The following is a 20,771-nucleotide window of genomic DNA, read 5'->3' as shown; positions in this document are numbered from 1 at the left end:
TTTCACAACAGATAATCCCGCCTCCCAGCTGGCTGATGGGGGCCCGTCAGCTCACCTCACATCCAACACCTCAGGTATTCCCACCTCTGAGATACTTTCCTAGGATTGGCTAAGGGGAGCTTATCACTCAGCAACACCTCAGGTGTTCCCGCCTCCCAACTGCTGTCCTTGGATTGGCTGAGGGGAGCCTGTTGTTACCTGAATTACTATTTTAAGTTATGAACCGCTATATAAGCATTCACACTTACAGGTTTGAGATTCTAAGGATTCATTCATGAGATTTTTGAGCTCAACACAATAACAGAATTTATTGGTATATAGTATCAAGACTTAAATACAATGAGCCAACAATCTATTTAACTACAACATACAAAGAAAAGATTTAAACATGCCAAATACCCAGACATTGGTATCTAACAGACAAACAGACATACAGTTAAGTGGGGGAAAGATTATATGTTACTCGGCTTATACTCGAGTATATACGGTATATACATATGTCTTATGAAGATTTGACATAAACTCATACGGTAACACTGTCACTCAGATAAGCTTACCTCACATCCATCACCTCAGATGATCCAGCCCTCCAGCTGCTTTTCAGGGATTGGCTGAGGTGAGCCTGCCTGCTCACCTCACATCCAACACCTCAGGTATCCCCAAACTACTTTCCAAGTATTGGCTGAGGGAAGCCTGTCACTCAGCTCACCTCAAAGCTGGTACCTCAGGTGTTCCCAACTCCCAGTTGCTGTCTTTGGATTGGCTGAGGGGAACTTGTCACTCAGCTCACCCCATAGCCACAGATGACAGTTCCACCTCAGATGTTCCCACCTCCCAGGTACTCTCTTGGGATTGGCTGAGAGAAACCTGTCAATCAGATCACCTTAACCCTGGCACCTCAGGTGTTCCCGCCTCCCAGCTGCTGTCCTGGGATTGGCTGAAGGCTGTCTGCATGCTCTCCACAGGGACCAATCCCAGGACACAGAGCCCAGGATCTTTCCAGAACCACACGGCAGACCCGGCTCTCCACACCGATGTGACCATCTCTCTTCCGGCCTCTCATGGTAACGTGCAATGTTTTATATTTACCCGACCAAAAGGAAAATATTTACTGTGTATTATTTATAAACAATGGAAGGATATAAATACAAAGCCGTTATACCCGGGACAGGAAACCTCGGCACGCCAGCCGGAACTACAAATCCCATGAGGCATTGCGAGACTCTGACAGCCACAGGCAGGACTACCAGGAGCAGATGCATGATGGGACTTGAAGTTTCACCACAGCTGGAGGGTCTGAGTTTGCCTAACCCAGGTTTACAATATGGGCCCCGTTCACCTCAGTGGTGCCTATCCCTGCAGTGTACATGGTAAGAAAGGAGAGTAATAGAATCTCTGCGGAGACTGAAGCTCTGTGCACACAAGGAGACAAAACAGAGAAACACCCCACACTGGGGCAGTTGTCATGGCAACCAATCAGCTTTTCTCCTCAGTTTGTTCAGTTAAGCTTTGAAAATGCAAGCAACGGATTGGTTGCAGAGCTGTAGCTAACTACTTTTGCGCCCGAGGCAAGAACAGAAAATTGTGCCCCCCAACAGACGTGTTATGTTTTGCAGTGTCCTCTGCCCATGCTGCGGGGAATGCGAGGAGAAGCTGTGTTGGACGTCTAGCGCCCTTGTCGCCAATTGCGCCCTGTGCTCGCCATGGCAACAGGGGCGAGGGGGCACAGCCAGGCCGGCCTTGCATGCGCCCCCTCTCAGTTGCGCCTGAGACAAGTGCCTCACTCGCCCCATGGTAGCTACAGCCCTGATTGGTTGCCATGACAACTGCTCCAGATTCTGCCTGCTCCAGTTTTCATACACCCCCCTCTATATGTTTATGTGTTCCCATTCACACGGCACATCTAAGAATCATTATTATAATATTTCTTACCTTTCAGATCAGGGGTGTAACTACAGATCATGGGGCCCCGCAGCAAACATTTTATGGGGCCTCCCTCCCCAGCGACCCCTTAGAATGTAAATCAAGATATTTGTATAGTCCCCCCAGCTACATCTGATGTCAGCTCTTCTTGATTGGAAATGTCATAGGAGGGCTACAGAGTCAACAGTGATTTCTGCAATCCCTAATGGGGCCCCCATCCACCCCCAGGCCCCATAGCAGCCGCATTGTTACACCACTATTACTAAAGTCTATTTAAAAAGGAACATGTTAGATTTATTAATTACAAATAACGCAGAGCTGATTACAGATGTGGAAGTCGGGGACAAGCTAGGGAGCAGTGACCGCAGAATGATCATGATCACAGTAAACTCGGGGAAACACAGGCATGTAGGTAATACAAGAAGACTCCATTTTGGAAAAGGGAACTTTAATAAACCGCGAGGCCTCCTACTATGTGACATCAATTGGGATAAAATCTTCCTGAATAGGAACACGGAGGAGAAATGGAGACGTTTTAAGGAAATTGAATAACAAAATTGTCCCGTGCATTCCGTTTACCACTAAAATTCAGAAAGGCAAAAATTAAACCGAGGTGGTTAAAAAGCAAGGTAAAACAACACATAAGAGAGAGGTATAAGACCTTCAGAATATATACACCAGAGGGGTCAGCATCCGCATTCAAAAACTACAAGGAATCCAACAAAAAATGTAAAAAAAGCAATCATGGGCATCAAAAGTAGAATATGAAGTAAACATAGCATCAGTGGCGTCACAAGGGGGGTGCAGGCCACATCCGGGTGACACCATTGGAGGGGTGGCACCAAAATGACTGACAGTCGTTTTGGTGTCACCCCCTCTGAAAACGTGGGCACTCGGTCATGGACTGGGAGAGTTGCAGGAGAGAGGAGGGGATGCCGCCGGGGCATACCTTATCCCGCCGGGTGAACGTCCCCTCCTCTCTCTGACAGCATCCATCACAAAGATGGCCGCCGGCAGGTATCACAAAGATGGCGTCATCGCGTGTGGTGATGTCACACGCATGCGCGATTACGTCATGGCGGGGTGTCACCCGGTCTCTGATTCGGGTGACACCCGGCCTCAGGACGCCCCTGCATAGCATTAGTAAGCAAAAAGAACCCCAAGGAATTATTTAAATAAATAAATAGTAAGAAGGTACGGACAGAACACATAGGCACCATAAATGATAACGAGGGGAGGTTGGCTACTAGCGACAGAGAGAAAGCGAACATGTTACATGTTACATCTCTTCACAGACGAGACGGACATGGGCATCGATCAGGGCATGAGCTCTGGAGATAGTTGTTCCAGTTTTCACACATCTCTGTGGCTAACGGAGAGCAACGTAATACAGAGATGAGAAAGAATAAATGTAAACAAATCACCAGGACCAGACGGGTTACATTCGAGGGTACTAAAGGAACTTAGTCAGGTCCAAGCCAGATCCTTGTACAACATTTTTATGGACAGTATAATGACAGGTATGGTGCCGGCTGATCGGAGGAGAGCAAATGTAGTACCAATATTTACAAAGGGGAAAAGAAATGCATCAGGTAACTACCAGCCTGGCAGCTTAATATCCATAGTGTGTAAAATATTGGAAGGCCAGATACGGGACTACATGCAGGAATTTACATAAATAAATGGTATAAGTGGTAACCAACATTGTTTCATGAAGGACCGTTCTTGTCAGACAAATCTATTAACATTTTATGAGGGGGTCAGTACTAAATTAGACAAAGAAATACCAGTAGATGTGGTGTATCTGGACTTTGCTAAAGCATTGGACACAGTACCCCACAAACGTTTAATCTATAAACTTCTAGAGGTCTAGAGGAAATTGTATGCACATGGGTGGAAAATTGGCTGCAAGAACGGACCCAGAGGGCAGTGATAAATGGGGCATTCTCTCATTGGCATTCTCTCATTCTCTCATTGGAGGTGTCCCAGGGTTCAGTCCCGGAACCGATCCTGTTCATCTTATTCATCCATGACATAGAGATTGGACTAAATAGCTCCATTTCGTTTTTTGCAGATGATACTAAACTCTGCAGAGCAGTAAATTCCCAACGGGAGATATTCGCACTACAACAGGACCTGAGCTACATTGAGGACTAGGCTACAGGATGGCAAATGCGATTTAATGTTGAAAAATGTACGGTTATACACATGGGAGTAAAGAACATGTACGTAAACTACTACTTGGGGGATGGTATATTAGGGAAGTCGAACATGGAGAAAGACCTGGGGGTCCTCATAGATCACAGATTTGGGGGATCCTCATAGATCACATATTTGGGGGTCCTCATAGATCACAGATTTGGGGGGTGCTCATAGAACACAGATTTGGGGGGTGCTCATAGATCACAGATTTGGGGATGCTCATAGATCACAGATTTGGGGGTGCTCATAGATCACAGATTTGGCAATAGTAAGCAATGCCAAGCAGCAGCCAGCATAGCTAACAAGATACTGGCGTGTATTAAAAGAGGGATTGTAGCAAGGGATCAAAGAGTAATACTTCCACTTTATACATCATTGGTTCGGCCTGATCTTGAGTATGCGGTGCAGTTCTGGTCGCCAACTCTCAGGAGGGACGTCCTGGAACTGGAAAGAGTTCAGAGAAGGGCTACAAAATGAATTAAAAGGCTGAGTTATGAAGTCCGCATTCAAAAATCTAACTTATTCACCTTAGAAAAGAGGGGACCTTATTGCAGTCTTCAAAATGGGCCCCGAACTAAGCGAAAACAGAAATTAATGTCTTGACTATTCATAAGATACATTTATACACAAGCAAAACATATATTCTGCTACAAGCACCTCATCTATAGACACAGGAAGGAATAAACGTTGTAACAGAGGACTGGTAAGCAGAGATCTTCAGTACGGCATCCAGGGATCCCAACCTGCAAAAAATCATTTCAGGGAAGTGCTTTTCTCATTTCAGGGAAGTGCCCTCTCCCCCATTCCCACCATCCACGGAGGGAAGGGGGAATTGTGAGAGAGCACCTCCCTGAAATGATGGCAGATAGCAGGGGAGCTAATGCTTCTCTTGCTATCTGCTGTTTTTTTTGTATTCTGACAGCTATTGCCATCAGAATGAAAAAAAGAACTAGACTGCATGGGAATTAATTGCTAGGCTGTTATTGGCTATTTCAATTTGCAATAGCAGGCTGGCTATTGCACCCGCCCACTGTTGCTGTCAATCAGCAGAGAAGAACCTGAAGGAGAACTTCAGGTCCACATCTGCTGATTGACAGCAGGAGAGGGCAGGTCCAATAGCCAGATAGCCAGCCTGCTATTGCAAATTGAAATAGCCAAAAGCAGCCTAGCAATTAATTCCCATGCAGTCTAGTTTTTTCTTTTTTTTTTACTCTGAGGGCGGTCGGCGGCCCCGCTGTCACAAAAAATAAAAATAAAAACAAAGATCACAGTAAACCTTTCTGGGATAAAATATTTCTCTTGCGGGCGTCCTGTAGCCATTATCTAATAGTGGGAAACACCTGTAAGGTTCGGGAGAGTTGCGATGTCAGGTCATGTCATCAACTTGCTCAGCCCTGGTAGGTTATAAATAGTTTAGCATGAAATGAAGCAATGAAACATTTTGATCTGCTGTGTGTGTGTCAGGACGCAAGCCAAAAATCGACATATATTTCATAAATCCTGGTATGTTAGTGGTATGTTAATAATAAGCATCTGCGTGAGTGTAAGCATAAATTATGATTCATTTTAGGGAAGCACTGATACCATATTTTCATGACCGAGCACAACTTCTGTTCCTCAAGTACCCGTCGATACCAATAGTAGATACTTTTTTTTTAAAGTGTCATGTGCCATTTTTTCTAAAACAATGCAGACTAATATCTGTAAAAAAATAAGTCAACACAACTGGACTTGCTGTATTTTTCTTCAAGAAATCCATCCGGCTTTCTCAATTCTGAATTGACAAAGCTGGTTGGATGACCAGTGAAACGCCTTCAAGAAAAATACAGCAGGTCCAGTTGCCTTGACTTATTTTTTACAAATAGACCATGAGCTGGATGAATGAGAACCTTGACAGACAATGCAGACTAATGACTTTAGGGCAGTGGTGGAGCACCAGGGCCGAGTCACAGCTGCAACCGCGGCGATCAGTGGTGTTATGCTGCCCTAGGCAAGCCCAAGGGTGTTGTTCTGCCCTAGGCAAGCCCAATGGTGTTATGCTGCCCTAGGCAAGCCCAATGGTTGTATGCTGCCCTAGGCAAGCCCAATGGTGTTATGCTGCCCTAGGAAAGCCCAATGGTGTTATTCTGCCCTAGGCAAGCCCAATGGTTTTATGCTGCCCTAAGCAGGCCCAATGGTTTTATGCTGCCCTAGGCAAGCCTAAACTCGGGCACCCCCTTAATCAAATTGGTATCGGCGCACCCTTAAATATAATCCCAGCACACAGGTATATATAATAGATCCCAGCACACAGGTATTCATAATAGATCCCAGCACACAGGTATATATAATAGATCCCAGCACACAGGTATTCATAATAGATCCCAGCAGACAGGTATATATAATAGATCCTGGCACAGAGGTATGTATGATAGAATCCAAGAACACAGGTATGTATAATAGAATACAAGCACACAGATATATATAATAGAATGCCAATACACAGGTATGTATAATATATAGGGGTGGGGGGAAGCGGAGGGTACTGTGGGGCAGGTGCGGTGGGAAGAGCAGAGATGGGGGAGAAGAGCCGTCCTATGAGCGGCTCTCTGTCCAGTCCCACCCAGATCACTGATCACTGATGTCACTGGTTGTCAGGAGTTCTTTCCAATGACGATCGCTCTCAGTCTGCTGGCATTTGGATTGTTGTCCTGTTACCATAAGAACCGAAGTGCAGGGTGAAAGCACCATCGTCACACCTTTGGTCTCAGATTGTGAAATAACTTCTATTTGTCAGCAATGTTATCTATTTTTACTCGCTGTGTGACACCCTTTATACGTATATGTAAAGATGGATCCTTACCTATCAAACCTGAAAGACAAGTGAGACACACGGAGAGAAACATCAGCTGAGCTCCCTACATAGGACAGGTACACAGCATGAGGAATGGATTGTGGACAGACAGCCGTGCTCCTCTCCCTTCTATATTACACAGGTCAGTCTAATCTCATTTGTTTCCATTCATTAAGAGAAGCATTGATTGTAATATTTCAGCTGTTACTGGACAATTCAGTTTAGTTCTATGTTGTAACAAACACTAACAGTATGTACTGACCCAGAAACTGACACTTCATATTACAGAGCAGCTGAACTTTCATTACTTCTATCTCTCTCCCTATCTATCTATCTATCTATCTATCTATCTATCTATCTATCTATCTATCTATCATCTATCTATCTGTCTGTCTGTCTGTCTGTCTGTCTGTCTGTCTATCTATCTATCTTTGCTATCTATCTATCAGGATTATTGTCATTATACAGGATTGATATAGCGCCAACAGTTTGCGCAGCGCTTAACAATATAAGGAAGACATTACAATGGCAATACAATTCAAGACAAGATGGTAAGGAGGGCCCGGCCCCTGAGGGCTTACAATCTAAGAGGGATGGGGAAGTGATATATGAGGAGGGAGCTGTGTGGGGATGAATTGTTTGAGAACGTGATGATTCAGTGGTTAGGTTGAGGTGGGATAGGCTTCCCTGAAGAGATGAGTCTTAAGTGAGGGCCTAAAGACAGTCAAGGTGGGAGATAGACGGACAGGTTGGGTTAGAGAGTTCCAGAGGATGGGAGAGACTCTGGAGAAGTCCTGGAGGCGAGTATGGGAGGAGTTGATGAGGGAGCTGAAAAGCAGGAGGTCTTCGGAGGAGCGGAGGGGACGGTTAGGGTGATACTTTGAGACCAGGTTTGAGATATAGTATCCAGGGGCAGAGTTGTGGATGGCTATCTATCTATCTATCTATCTATCTATCTATCTATCTATCTATCTATCTATCTATCTATCTATCTATCTATTTGTCTATTTGTCTATCTATCTATCTATCTATCTATCTATCTATCTATCTATCTATCTATCTATCTATCTATCTATCTATCTATCTATTTGTCTGTCTGTCTGTCTGTCTGTCTGTCTGTCTGTCTATCCATGGAACATGGAACGCAAAAGACTCATGACTCTGGACTATTTATTTCAATATTTAAGAATAATGATGAATTATGTGATATTATTAAGTATTTAGTTAATTATCAATTAACCACTTGCTGTCCAGAGCAGTTTCTTAATATTTGCACACAATCTGAATGTTTGGCTAGAAAACAGCTTAAACCCCCCCAAGCGATTATATATTTTCTGAAAGCGGAGGCCCCTGTAGAATGCTAGTTGCAATTCTTTATGTTGCACGGTTTTTGCGCAGATGTTTATCAAACCCGTATTTCTACGAAAAAAATCCAATACAATGAAATTGAGAGCACAGAAACAGAATATAATACCCAATGTTTTGGTAAAATATATAAGACGGGCTCAGGTTTGATAAATAGACACCAAGCATGTCAAGCTTTTAAATTGCATGCGCCCGCGAAACTGCAAAAAAACTACAATACCCAAAATGTCCTATAGGCGAAGCTTTAAAAGCTTTTAGTGCTCATCAGCTTAGTGTTACCAGTGATTAAAGGCTTTAGAATGATTGCTCTCACTCCGATGTTCGCGGCGATATGTAACATGTGTAGCGCAACTTTCATTTTTGCATGTAGGCGTATCCGACGCGTGTTTGCGCTTCTATGTGCGTGCATGTGGGGGGCAGGAGGACTTTTTGGGGGGCATTTTTGACAAATTTGGGGGGATTTTTAAACAATTTTTACATGTTACTTACATTTTTTATTTATTTATTTATTTTACACTTAACTTTATTGCTATCACATGGGGGCCCCGTTTGTAATAGTAAATATGATGTGACAGGTCCTCTTTATAGAGACATCAGAGGTCTTTCAGACCCCTAATATCACCTCGGGACCCCAAAAAAGCTTAGGAGGCAAAGATCTGCTTCACCAGCTTCTTCTCCTGGCTCTAAGAGACATGTAAACGGTAAACGGTGACACAGGAAGTGATGTAATACACGTCACTTCCGGGTCCAGTGATCGGAGGAGAGATCATCTAGGACCCTCCCCTCCAAATCATTGGATTCAGGTGTTCCCATCACCTCCATGGCCACAGGTAGATAAAATCGCGCACCTCGGCATGCAGACGCTTCTACAAACATTGGTGAAGGAATGGGTCGCTCTCGGGAGCTTAGTGGATTCAAGCGTGGTACCGTGATTGGTTGCCACCTGATAGGTATCACCTGTGTATTGTGAATAACCTGTACAGCAGCCCTTCAGTTCGACTGAACCGAAGGGCAGAGGCGGCCAAAGAGAGCCGAAGGATCAGCCGAAGCTACGGCTGGATCCTTCATCTCCCTCTAAATAAAATCATTTGCCAATGTCATACAGACCAGAAGAATGACTGGATAGCCAAGAAAACTGGTTCAGCTTCATTCTCTGACCAGTAAACATGTCAGGACAGTTTTATTGTGTCTTCGCTTCACCTGATTGTCTGTTTACTTTCCACACAGGAATAAAATACCTGAACTAGTGCGCTCGGGAACCAAAAGAAAGCATTGTGCCAGCAACGTGGTCTGTTACCTGCCTGTAACACGACTTGTCCATCATACCGAGTGCAAAGGTGACACTGCTCCGGACTTTATAGATGATAAACACTCCTAACAAAATGGAATATAGAAGAACAACAGCAACTTTACTCCTCTTCTTTCTCTATTCTACAGGTGAGTTTAACTTAACAAGTAAGTTCTTTCTATGAAGCATAGAATCTATCTATCTATCTATCTATCTATCTATCTATCTATCTATCTATCTATCTATCTATCTATCTGTAGAGTACAGTAGAGCCCTGCAGAAGTTTATGAGGCTCATCTCCCATGTAGAAGACAGAGGTAGATGAGCCACATGGAAGTCTATAGGGCGCAAATTCACAGGCGATGATGATGTTGTATGATGATGATAGTGCTACATTGTTCAGATGCTGAGTTGTAGTTCAGAAGGCAGGCTCAGTGAGGTGGTGTCAGGGCAATTAGGAAAGCAAAACAAATGGCAAACGCACTCATCAATTCGTCACCAGCTTTACAGCAAGGTGCACACGGAATGGGCTTTATACAGTGCAACAGCAAAAGGTTTCCTGGCACACTCACCAGCCAGCAAGCAAAACAACTTGTCTCACTGCTAAGGTTAAAAAAAGAGGTTTAGATACACGTCTTCTGCAGAAAATGTGAAGGCCGCACAGCCGCGTCAAGGCACCTCTGTATAGTGCAGTCTCTCTGTTTTTAACCTTAGCGGTGAGACAAGTTTTTTGCATGCTGGCTGGTGAGTGTGTTGGGAAACTTTTTGCTGTTGTAGGGCAATTAGGAAGTCCATCCTATGGGCACCTTCAATTAATATGTTTGTAAACTTCTAGATGGATCTGGTTATTAGTAGTGAGGTAGAACTTATGGAAATTCAATACAGAAATGCAGATTTACTTTTTTATTTTTGACCATAGATGCTCTTGAAAAGAACTAGCTGAAGCTTGTTAATATGCATAGCTGGTCCAGTTTTAGTAAATTCCCACCATGGAATTTGTAGGTGTGGTTCACTCTCGGGGTGTTGCGTGTGTGTTCCCTTTGGTTTGGCTGGGTAACCCCGTGCATGCAACTCGAAACCAGGCACCCCACAGTCAGGGGCCACGGCTCTGGCCTCGTGCAAACACTCCCTCACGTGTAGTACTGCGTACACAGGGCCTCATGGCTTCAACCGCCTCTGTGGTCTTCGGCGCTTCCTCCCCCTTAGGGAGAAAGGCCACCATGAACGGCACCCTGTGTCGGGCATAGCCTCTTTGCACACCTACCCTCCTCAGATGGTTACAGCCACGATACAGTCCAACATCACACTCCTTTAGAACCCCACCTTCTCAGGGGTTGGAGGGAGAAGAACCAGTCCACACAGATAGTCTTTTTGTTGGTTTTACTTGAAGGTATTAACAGAACAAAGCATACGTTCAGCCACCCCCGAGTGGGATGACGGCACAATTCTTGATAGTTGCACGGTGATACAATTTAGAGAGAGAGAGGAACAGCCCAGGTGCAGCCCAGAGTCCACGACTTACTTCGGCCAGAGGCCCACTGGCAAATATCGCCAGTACTACAGCTTCTCACTATTCTCCTGAATCCCATCCTTGTCAGTCCTAGCTCGGTGGGTTTCCCGCTCCCGGTTAAACTAGGGAATGTCAGTAGCTCTACATAGTCCTAGGCCTGGCCCTGTCCTTCCCATGGACCAGCCTATGTTTTAGAATCAGTCTCCCTTTGGAGACTCTGCATACAGTCCTAGACTTCTGCTCTCCTGTACTGCACTCCACAACTGACTTCACTTCCCCTCTCGGGCGCCCCCTATAAATCAACTCTCCTGGGACACAGAGTCTTCCCAGGCCAGAGCTACATCTATCTCCAGGGCCCCATGGGGGCATCTAGTGGCCATTGGCCGTACTGCACCTACCTACAAATTCATACTTTAGAATTCCAGCCGTATAAAAGTATCCCTGGTAACACTTTGAATTGTATTGTTTTGTGTTGAGTCAAAGTTTATCCTGAGATTTCTTGCAGCTACTTTGTGGTCACATAATCAGCTAAAGAAATGATTTTCTGCCGTAGGATCCATTGTGATTGTACACAGTGTGTGTATTTATCATACTAATCTTAGGACTTCCCTTCTTTTCCTTCCATGCAGATGCTGCTATAGAGATGATGGGACCGACTACACATACAGCCATGTTGGGATCTAATTCTCAAATTCCCTGCACCTTCACATCAGATAAAGATTTCACGGATTCCAGTCTCTTTACTGTTATTTGGTATCATGATAAGAAAGCTATCCTAAGCAATATTGATAAGGAGACATACAACAAGTCCAAATATTCACTGAACATGGACCAAGCATTACATGGCACTGCTGATCTGACGATTAACAACATATCCATAGCAGATAGTGGAAGCTATGACTGTTCAGTGAGCTACAAAGAACTGCAGGGGAGGAGAACAATCAAAGTGGACATTCGAGGTATAGTAGCTTGGATTATGTTCATGATAACAGAAACTTCCACAGAGGTTTAGATCTTGAAAGAGGCAAAGAAGGAAAAGGTCGTTGTCCACTCATTTCAAGCCAAACTGTTAGTCATTTTTTTATTTTTCAGGCCAACCTGTTTTGACTCAGCCAATACGCCGGTCAGTCTAGTCAATGGGAACTTTAAACTAAAGAGCTGCAAAGTCTTTTAAACTTAGACCAGTCTTCGCCTATGGACAGTTTTGGGTATCGTAGTTTTTGGCAGTTTCACAGGTGCATTCAAATTTTAAGTCTTGTCATGTTTAATATTTATTTACCAAACATAAACCTCATCTTGTATATGTTACCAAGCAGCTGGATATTATATTGTAGACATGTACATTTTGTTTCGTTTCGGATAGATATTTGTATAAATTTAGTTACATTTGGACATTTAGATGGCTCCAAATTTAAACGTTTGCGAATGCGAACAAATCTGAATGTCCGTTTACCAAAATTTGGATCCGTCCGAAATTTGTTCAAAACGAAACTAAATTGGACATGTGACTGTTCTCCAGCCAATCAGATTTTTTATTTTTTTTTGGCTGTTGGAGGTTCCATTAAAGGCAAAATTTTGTGACTTCATTCTGAAACGAAAATTCGTATCGTTCAGAAAACGAAAATTCAGAAATCCAAAACCCAAATAACAAACTTGATCAAATTTCGGATCTTGAATACAAAAAACAAAACAAATAAAAATCCAAATGAATCCGAAACGAAATGAAATGAATTTTTTGCAGGCTTAGACATTGTGTCTGTGTGCAGCAAAATTACCTTGATTGTAAGTTATTACTCAAACTATAGACGTGATAAACTTTTTGACTAATTGTGTGTTACATAAAAAATTGCAACTACCGTCACTATATTCTACATGGTCTCCGCTTTCAGAAAACGTATAATGTTTCGGGGGATTCAGGAAAAAAATGTGTGTGGCTGCTGACTGTTGTTCTAACCCTTTCGGGCCCCATTAAGCAGAATGCAGCAGAATATAGCAGCCCGGGGGCTGCTCACATGTGTAACGCTGATTGTCGGCTTTACACTGCAAGTGATTTGAACCGTAAAAGGTGCTGCCCTCCTTCCCCCACCAGACCCACCTTCTGAGGAGGACAGATGGCGGAAATTCTCCTGCAGGGTGGAACATGCGTCTTTACTTCAACCGCTAACTAAAGACTTTACACTGGAATATGGAGGTAATGGGGATGTTTAAAGCCGCTTTCAGATGGTGCTAAGCTGCCTTAATGCATTCATGTCTCATCTTCTAGTTCTTGTGAGCACTTTTTTATAGGTACAGCATCCGCTATGTATTTCTGTGTATGAACAGAACTGTCATTCCCACAGCCCAATGAAGAACACTTTGCATGTACAAGAACACCGCCCCGGGCCACTTTTATACAGTATCTAAACCCTATGGGGACTGTATTGTTTTTTTTTTCATGTTCCTTTATTTTCACCTGGTGATCTGGCCAGTGAGTTTGTTATTTTTATAGCTTTTATTAACAGGCCAAGCTGTCCAGAAAAAGTGGGAGATAGAAGGTTGAGACAAACCATTTAATACTGACCGGGGGGGGGCTTACAATGGTCGGCTTTTATTCATGTATGTGAAACATTAATTCCAATAGAAAACAAAGACTGAAACTGCTCTTAAAAGGGTTAGCTGGGATTTGGATTTATTTTGGTAGTCAAGTCCATCTTAAATCAGCTGGTGCACGGGTGGGCAAACTTCGGCCCTCCAGCTGTGGTGAAACTAGAAATCCCATCATGTATCTGTCTCTGGGAGTCATGCCAGTGAGAATGTCAGGTGACACTTCTTTTAGTCATTGGTTTGATGTGTGCTGACACTGAGTAGGCAAGTGGTCTCTTTTAGCATCTCCAGCCCCAAACACAGCTTACTATGAGTGGGTATGATGTCTAATTTAGCTAGTGGAACACTAAGGCTAATATGACCTGAGGTAGGCATGGGGCGGCACAAAACTTAGGGAATATGGAGTAAAAAGCAGAACAAGAGCACAAGGCCAATAGTGAAGGCAGCTAAATATTGCTGAACACATCTTATTGAAGAGAAGTGTGAGCTGTTATAGGCGGAAGGCTTGCTGATGGCTTTGATTGGTTTGCCTAATCTACTTCCTGCCGTCTGTCTTCGTTACTTGAGGAGCATCAAAAATACCCCAAATAAGCCAGCAGGTTCCTCATCCTTGCAACAGATGATGTGGTAGGAACTATGATGGGTTGGCTTTTTCATGACTCTAACCCCTCTGGTAAAATAAGAGACATTAGTATATTACAGTATGGCTGCTCTCCATTTCTGTATTCTTACTATCTGTTATACCGGCCTACCTGCAGCATTATATGTGTGTGTGATTGGCTGAGAACATATGCCGGGATTTAATATACAGGTAACATTTGTTTTCTTTCTGCAGGTGAAAAGGAGCCCTGTACCAATGAATGTGACAGCACTGCAACTATTATTCTTGGCTGCGTCTGTGGTGGTTTGGTTTTGGCATTGATAGCACCTTTATGTTGGCGGTGGTGGAAAAAGAACCATAGAACGGCGGAAACACAAAGTTCTGAAGGTAGGAAACTGCATTTTAAATCACTCAACGGTTTGGCCTTTGAAACCCAATAGAACATGACTATGACAAAACTGCCCTCATGTAATGCTCTGGACTACAAATCCCAGAGACGTCAAGCTTATCCCAAGGATGAGCCCAGCTGTAAAGCTTGGCAAAACTTTAATTTCTATTTGTTGTCTGTTCTTGCAGTAAACTTCAAGGAAACTGACCCAGTAGCATTAAAAGTACTTTACTTGGTGAAAATGCTGCGTGTACACACTTAGTTACAGGAAAAGCAAACAAATACATAAACAAGACTGGCTGCTACAAACACTCACATGCACCCACTACACTATCTTCTAGTACATGTATGATTTCTAGGAGGGGAAACACTGAAAATGTACTTAGCTTCAGACTGCAGACTCCCCAAATTCTGTGATGAGCAGGACTTGGCCTAGGAAGAATGGCTTCTCGTTGCAGTATCCTTTGTATGTCCTGGTCTTCAAGCAAGTCTTCTCGTCTTGTGAAGCGCCCTCGTACTGTCCCCTCCTGTGAAGCCCTGGTCTTGTGAAGTGCTGTGCTGGGGAACTCCTGTGTCATCTTTCAGCTGCTGGCTTTTTATTGAGAGGAAACTGGCCTAAAACAATGAAAGCTACGCCCCTAAACCTTTAGGAAAATGCAATACAGTTTCCCACCTCTAGGTGGCAGCGTTGTACCATAAACTGCCATCAGTATTCAAGATTTGATTTGAGTCTTGACCAGGCTAGGCGTGACTATTTACGATCACCATCCCATTGTGATACAAATCAATACAGGACAAGCTACACCATTGTTTAAAACCAGTTTTGTTTTACTTGAAGGTATTAACAGAACAAAGCATACGTTCAGCCACCCCCGAGTGGGATGACGGCACAATTCTTGATAGTTGCACGGTGATACAATTTAGAGAGAGAGAGGAACAGCCCAGGTGCAGCCCAGAGTCCACGACTTACTTCGGCCAGAGGCCCACTGGCAAATATCGCCAGTACTACAGCTTCTCACTATTCTCCTGAATCCCATCCTTGTCAGTCCTAGCTCGGTGGGTTTCCCGCTCCCGGTTAAACTAGGGAATGTCAGTAGCTCTACATAGTCCTAGGCCTGGCCCTGTCCTTCCCATGGACCAGCCTATGTTTTAGAATCAGTCTCCCTTTGGAGACTCTGCATACAGTCCTAGACTTCTGCTCTCCTGTACTGCACTCCACAACTGACTTCACTTCCCCTCTCGGGCGCCCCCTATAAATCAACTCTCCTGGGACACAGAGTCTTCCCAGGCCAGAGCTACATCTATCTCCAGGGCCCCATGGGGGCATCTAGTGGCCATTGGCCGTACTGCACCTACCTACAAATTCATACTTTAGAATTCCAGCCGTATAAAAGTATCCCTGGTAACACTTTGAATTGTATTGTTTTGTGTTGAGTCAAAGTTTATCCTGACAGTTCTTGCAGCTACTTTGTGGTCACATAATCAGCTAATGAAATGATTTTCTGCCGTAGGATCCATTGTGATTGTACACAGTGTGTGTATTTATCATACTAATCTTAGGACTTCCCTTCTTTTCCTTCCATGCAGATGCTGCTATAGAGATGATGGGACCGACTACACATACAGCCATGTTGGGATCTAATTCTCAAATTCCCTGCACCTTCACATCAGATAAAGATTTCACGGATTCCAGTCTCTTTACTGTTATTTGGTATCATGATAAGAAAGCTATCCTAAGCAATATTGATAAGGAGACATACAACAAGTCCAAATATTCACTGAACATGGACCAAGCATTACATGGCACTGCTGATCTGACGATTAACAACATATCCATAGCAGATAGTGGAAGCTATGACTGTTCAGTGAGCTACAAAGAACTGCAGGGGAGGAGAACAATCAAAGTGGACATTCGAGGTATAGTAGCTTGGATTATGTTCATGATAACAGAAACTTCCACAGAGGTTTAGATCTTGAAAGAGGCAAAGAAGGAAAAGGTCGTTGTCCACTCATTTCAAGCCAAACTGTTAGTCATTTTTTTATTTTTCAGGCCAACCTGTTTTGACTCAGCCAATACGCCGGTCAGTCTAGTCAATGGGAACTTTAAACTAAAGAGCTGCAAAGTCTTTTAAACTTAGACCAGTCTTCGCCTATGGACAGTTTTGGGTATCGTAGTTTTTGGCAGTTTCACAGGTGCATTCAAATTTTAAGTCTTGTCATGTTTAATATTTATTTACCAAACATAAACCTCATCTTGTATATGTTACCAAGCAGCTGGATATTATATTGTAGACATGTACATTTTGTTTCGTTTCGGATAGATATTTGTATAAATTTAGTTACATTTGGACATTTAGATGGCTCCAAATTTAAACGTTTGCGAATGCGAACAAATCTGAATGTCCGTTTACCAAAATTTGGATCCGTCCGAAATTTGTTCAAAACGAAACTAAATTGGACATGTGACTGTTCTCCAGCCAATCAGATTTTTTATTTTTTTTTGGCTGTTGGAGGTTCCATTAAAGGCAAAATTTTGTGACTTCATTCTGAAACGAAAATTCGTATCGTTCAGAAAACGAAAATTCAGAAATCCAAAACCCAAATAACAAACTTGATCAAATTTCGGATCTTGAATACAAAAAACAAAACAAATAAAAATCCAAATGAATCCGAAACGAAATGAAATGAATTTTTTGCAGGCTTAGACATTGTGTCTGTGTGCAGCAAAATTACCTTGATTGTAAGTTATTACTCAAACTATAGACGTGATAAACTTTTTGACTAATTGTGTGTTACATAAAAAATTGCAACTACCGTCACTATATTCTACATGGTCTCCGCTTTCAGAAAACGTATAATGTTTCGGGGGATTCAGGAAAAAAATGTGTGTGGCTGCTGACTGTTGTTCTAACCCTTTCGGGCCCCATTAAGCAGAATGCAGCAGAATATAGCAGCCCGGGGGCTGCTCACATGTGTAACGCTGATTGTCGGCTTTACACTGCAAGTGATTTGAACCGTAAAAGGTGCTGCCCTCCTTCCCCCACCAGACCCACCGCCACCCCTCCTGTGGGCCTGGCATGGCAGGTATGGGTTGCGAGAAGTGAGAGAGACTAGCAGACGTCTGTTCGCTGATCTCCCCTCCATTGAATGAACCTGGAAGTGACAAAGATGTCATCACTTTCTGGTTCAGAGCTGTTGTTCCTCCGCTGCTCTGGCTGGGGATAAAGCCGATCAAGCACAATCTGTGTTCGACCAGCTTCATTGGAGTGCAACGTTTTTGGAATTTTTTTGCGTAATTTTTGTATAAATACCTTTTAGCCAAGATCTTTTGGCTGATCGTGATCGGGAATTTGGGCGCTTCCCTTGAGACACGTGCTTAGGATGGCAGTGGATTCTCTTCTCATCTGTTCTAAAATAGAGGCTGAATTCCCAGAATGCTCTTGTTTCCTTCTTTTTGAGCAGAGGGATGCTGGGAGGTTTACTAAAGAAAAAGCTGGTGTCTTCAAGCTGGTGTGAATAGAGAGGTTTCCTCTTCAGCACCATCTTGTGGCCAATTTTGATGTGGCGGGTAGATAAGCATAAATATTTTCCCTGTTGTGGGCAGAACAACTTCCGTAAGGCTTTCTGCAGCATCCTGCTGTGAGTACAGGCTCCCATGATGACACAACCTCAGGGGGTATCTCCATCATGGCCTGAGCTCACATATATCGTATGACATTTGTTTGCAGAAGATGAGTTCTATGCATAGATTGTAAATGTCATTAGAGATCACACAAATGCGTAGCTATATATTTTTCATATACATGTGAACTGATCTAACAATACTGATTATGTTTTTGGTTTTTACTGTATAACAGCTTCTCCGTGGATTACCATTGTTAATAATGCTGTAATTACACATAAAGTGAGTTTCCTGTGCTGTGAAATCTCTGGATTCTACCCGGTGGACATCAACATTACATGGTTCCGGGATGGAGAGATACTGGACAATGTTCTAGAAGGAAAGCCTCGGGAAAACCCAAATGGGACATACAGTGTAAACAGCTCGATAATTCTGACGCCCTCTGAGGAGGACAGATGGCGGAACTTCTCCTGCAGGGTGGAACATGCGTCTTTACTTCAACCTCTAAATAAAGACTTTTCACTGGAATATGGAGGTAATGGGGATGTTTAAAGCCGCTTTCAGATGGTGCTAAGCTGCCTTAATGCATTCATGTCTCATCTTCTAGTTCTTGTGAGCACTTTTTTATAGGTACAGCATCCGCTATGTAATTCTGTGTAGGAACAGAACTGTCATTCCCACAGCCCAATGAAGAACACTTTGCATGTACAAGAACACCGCCCCGGGCCACTTTTATACAGTATTTAAACCCTATGGGGACTGTATTGTTTTTTTTCTCATGTTCCTTTATTTTCACCTGGTGATCTGGCCAGTGAGTTTGTTATTTTTATAGCTTTTATTAACAGGCCAAGCTGCCCAGAAAAAGTGGGAGATAGAAGGTTGAGACAAACCATTTAATACTGACCGGGGGGGGCTTACAATGGTCGGCTTTTATTCATGTATGTGAAACATTCATTCCAATAGCAAACAAAGACTGCAACTGCTCTTAAAAGGGTTAGCTGGGATTTGGATTTATTTTGGTAGCCAAGTCCATCTTAAATCAGCTGGTGCACGGGTGGGCAAACTTCGGCCCTCCAGCTGTGGTGAAACTAGAAATCCCATCATGTATCTGTCTCTGGGAGTCATACCAGTGAGAATGTCAGGTGACACTTCTTTTAGTCATTGGTTTGATGTGTGCTGACACTGAGTAGGCAAGTGGTCTCTTTTAGCATCTCCACCCCCAAACACAGCTTACTATGAGTGGGTATGATGTCTAATTTAGCTAGTGGAACACTAAGGCTAATATGACCTGAGGTAGGTGTGGGGCGGCACAAAACTTAGGGAACATGGAGTAAAACACAGAACAAGAGCACCAAAGCCAATAGTAAAGGCAGCTAAATATTGCTGAACACATCTTATTGAAGAGAAGTGGGAGCTGTTATAGGTGGAAGGCTTGCTGATGGCTTTGATTGGTTTGCCTAATCTACTTCCTGCCGTCTGTCTTCGTTACTTGAGGAGCATCAAAAATACCCCAAATAAGCCAGCAGGTTCCTCATCCTTGCAACAGATGCTGTGGTAGGAACTATGATGGGTTGGCTTTTTCATGACTCTAACCCCTCTGGTAAAATAAGAGACATTAGTATATTACAGTATGGCTGCTCTCCATTTCTGTATTCTTACTATCTGTTATACCGGCCTACCTGCAGCATTATATGTGTGTGTGATTGGCTGAGAACATATGCCGGGATTTAATATACAGGTAACATTTGTTTTCTTTCTGCAGGTGAAAAGGAGCCCTGTACCAATGAATGTGACAGCACTGCAACTATTATTCTTGGCTGCGTCTGTGGTGGTTTGGTTTTGGCATTGATAGCACCTTTATGTTGGCGGTGGTGGAAAAAGAACCATAGAACGGCGGAAACACAAAGTTCTGAAGGTAGGAAACTGCATTTTAAATCACTCAACGGTTTGGCCTTTGAAACCCAATAGAACATGACTATGACAAAACTGCCCTCATGTAATGCTCTGGACTACAAATCCCAGAGACGTCAAGCTTATCCCAAGGATGAGCCCAGCTGTAAAGCTTGGCAAAACTTTAATTTCTATTTGTTGTCTGTTCTTGCAGTAAACTTCAAGGAAACTGACCCAGTAGCATTAAAAGTACTTTACTTGGCGAAAATGCTGCGTGTACAAACTTAGTTACAGGAAAAGCAAACAAATACATCAACAAGACAGGCTGCTACAAACATTCACATGCACCCACTACACTATCTTCTAGTACATGTATGATTTCTAGGAGGGGAAACACTGAAAATGTACTTAGCTTCAGACTGCAGACTCCCCAAATTCTGTGATGAGCAGGACTTGGCCTAGGAAGAATGGCTTCTCGTTGCAGTATCCTGGTCTTGAAGCAAGTCCTCTCGTCTTGTGAAGCGCCCTCGTACTGTCCCCTCCTGTGAAGCCCTGGTCTTGTGAAG

The sequence above is a fragment of the Nanorana parkeri genome, unplaced genomic scaffold (assembly GCF_000935625.1).
Source record: "Nanorana parkeri isolate BGI_ZX_2015 unplaced genomic scaffold, ASM93562v1 scaffold1327, whole genome shotgun sequence".
Classification (NCBI taxonomy): Eukaryota; Metazoa; Chordata; class Amphibia; order Anura; family Dicroglossidae; genus Nanorana; species Nanorana parkeri.
The sequence above is the reverse complement of the archived record's forward strand: the minus strand, read 5'-3'. Positions refer to the sequence as shown.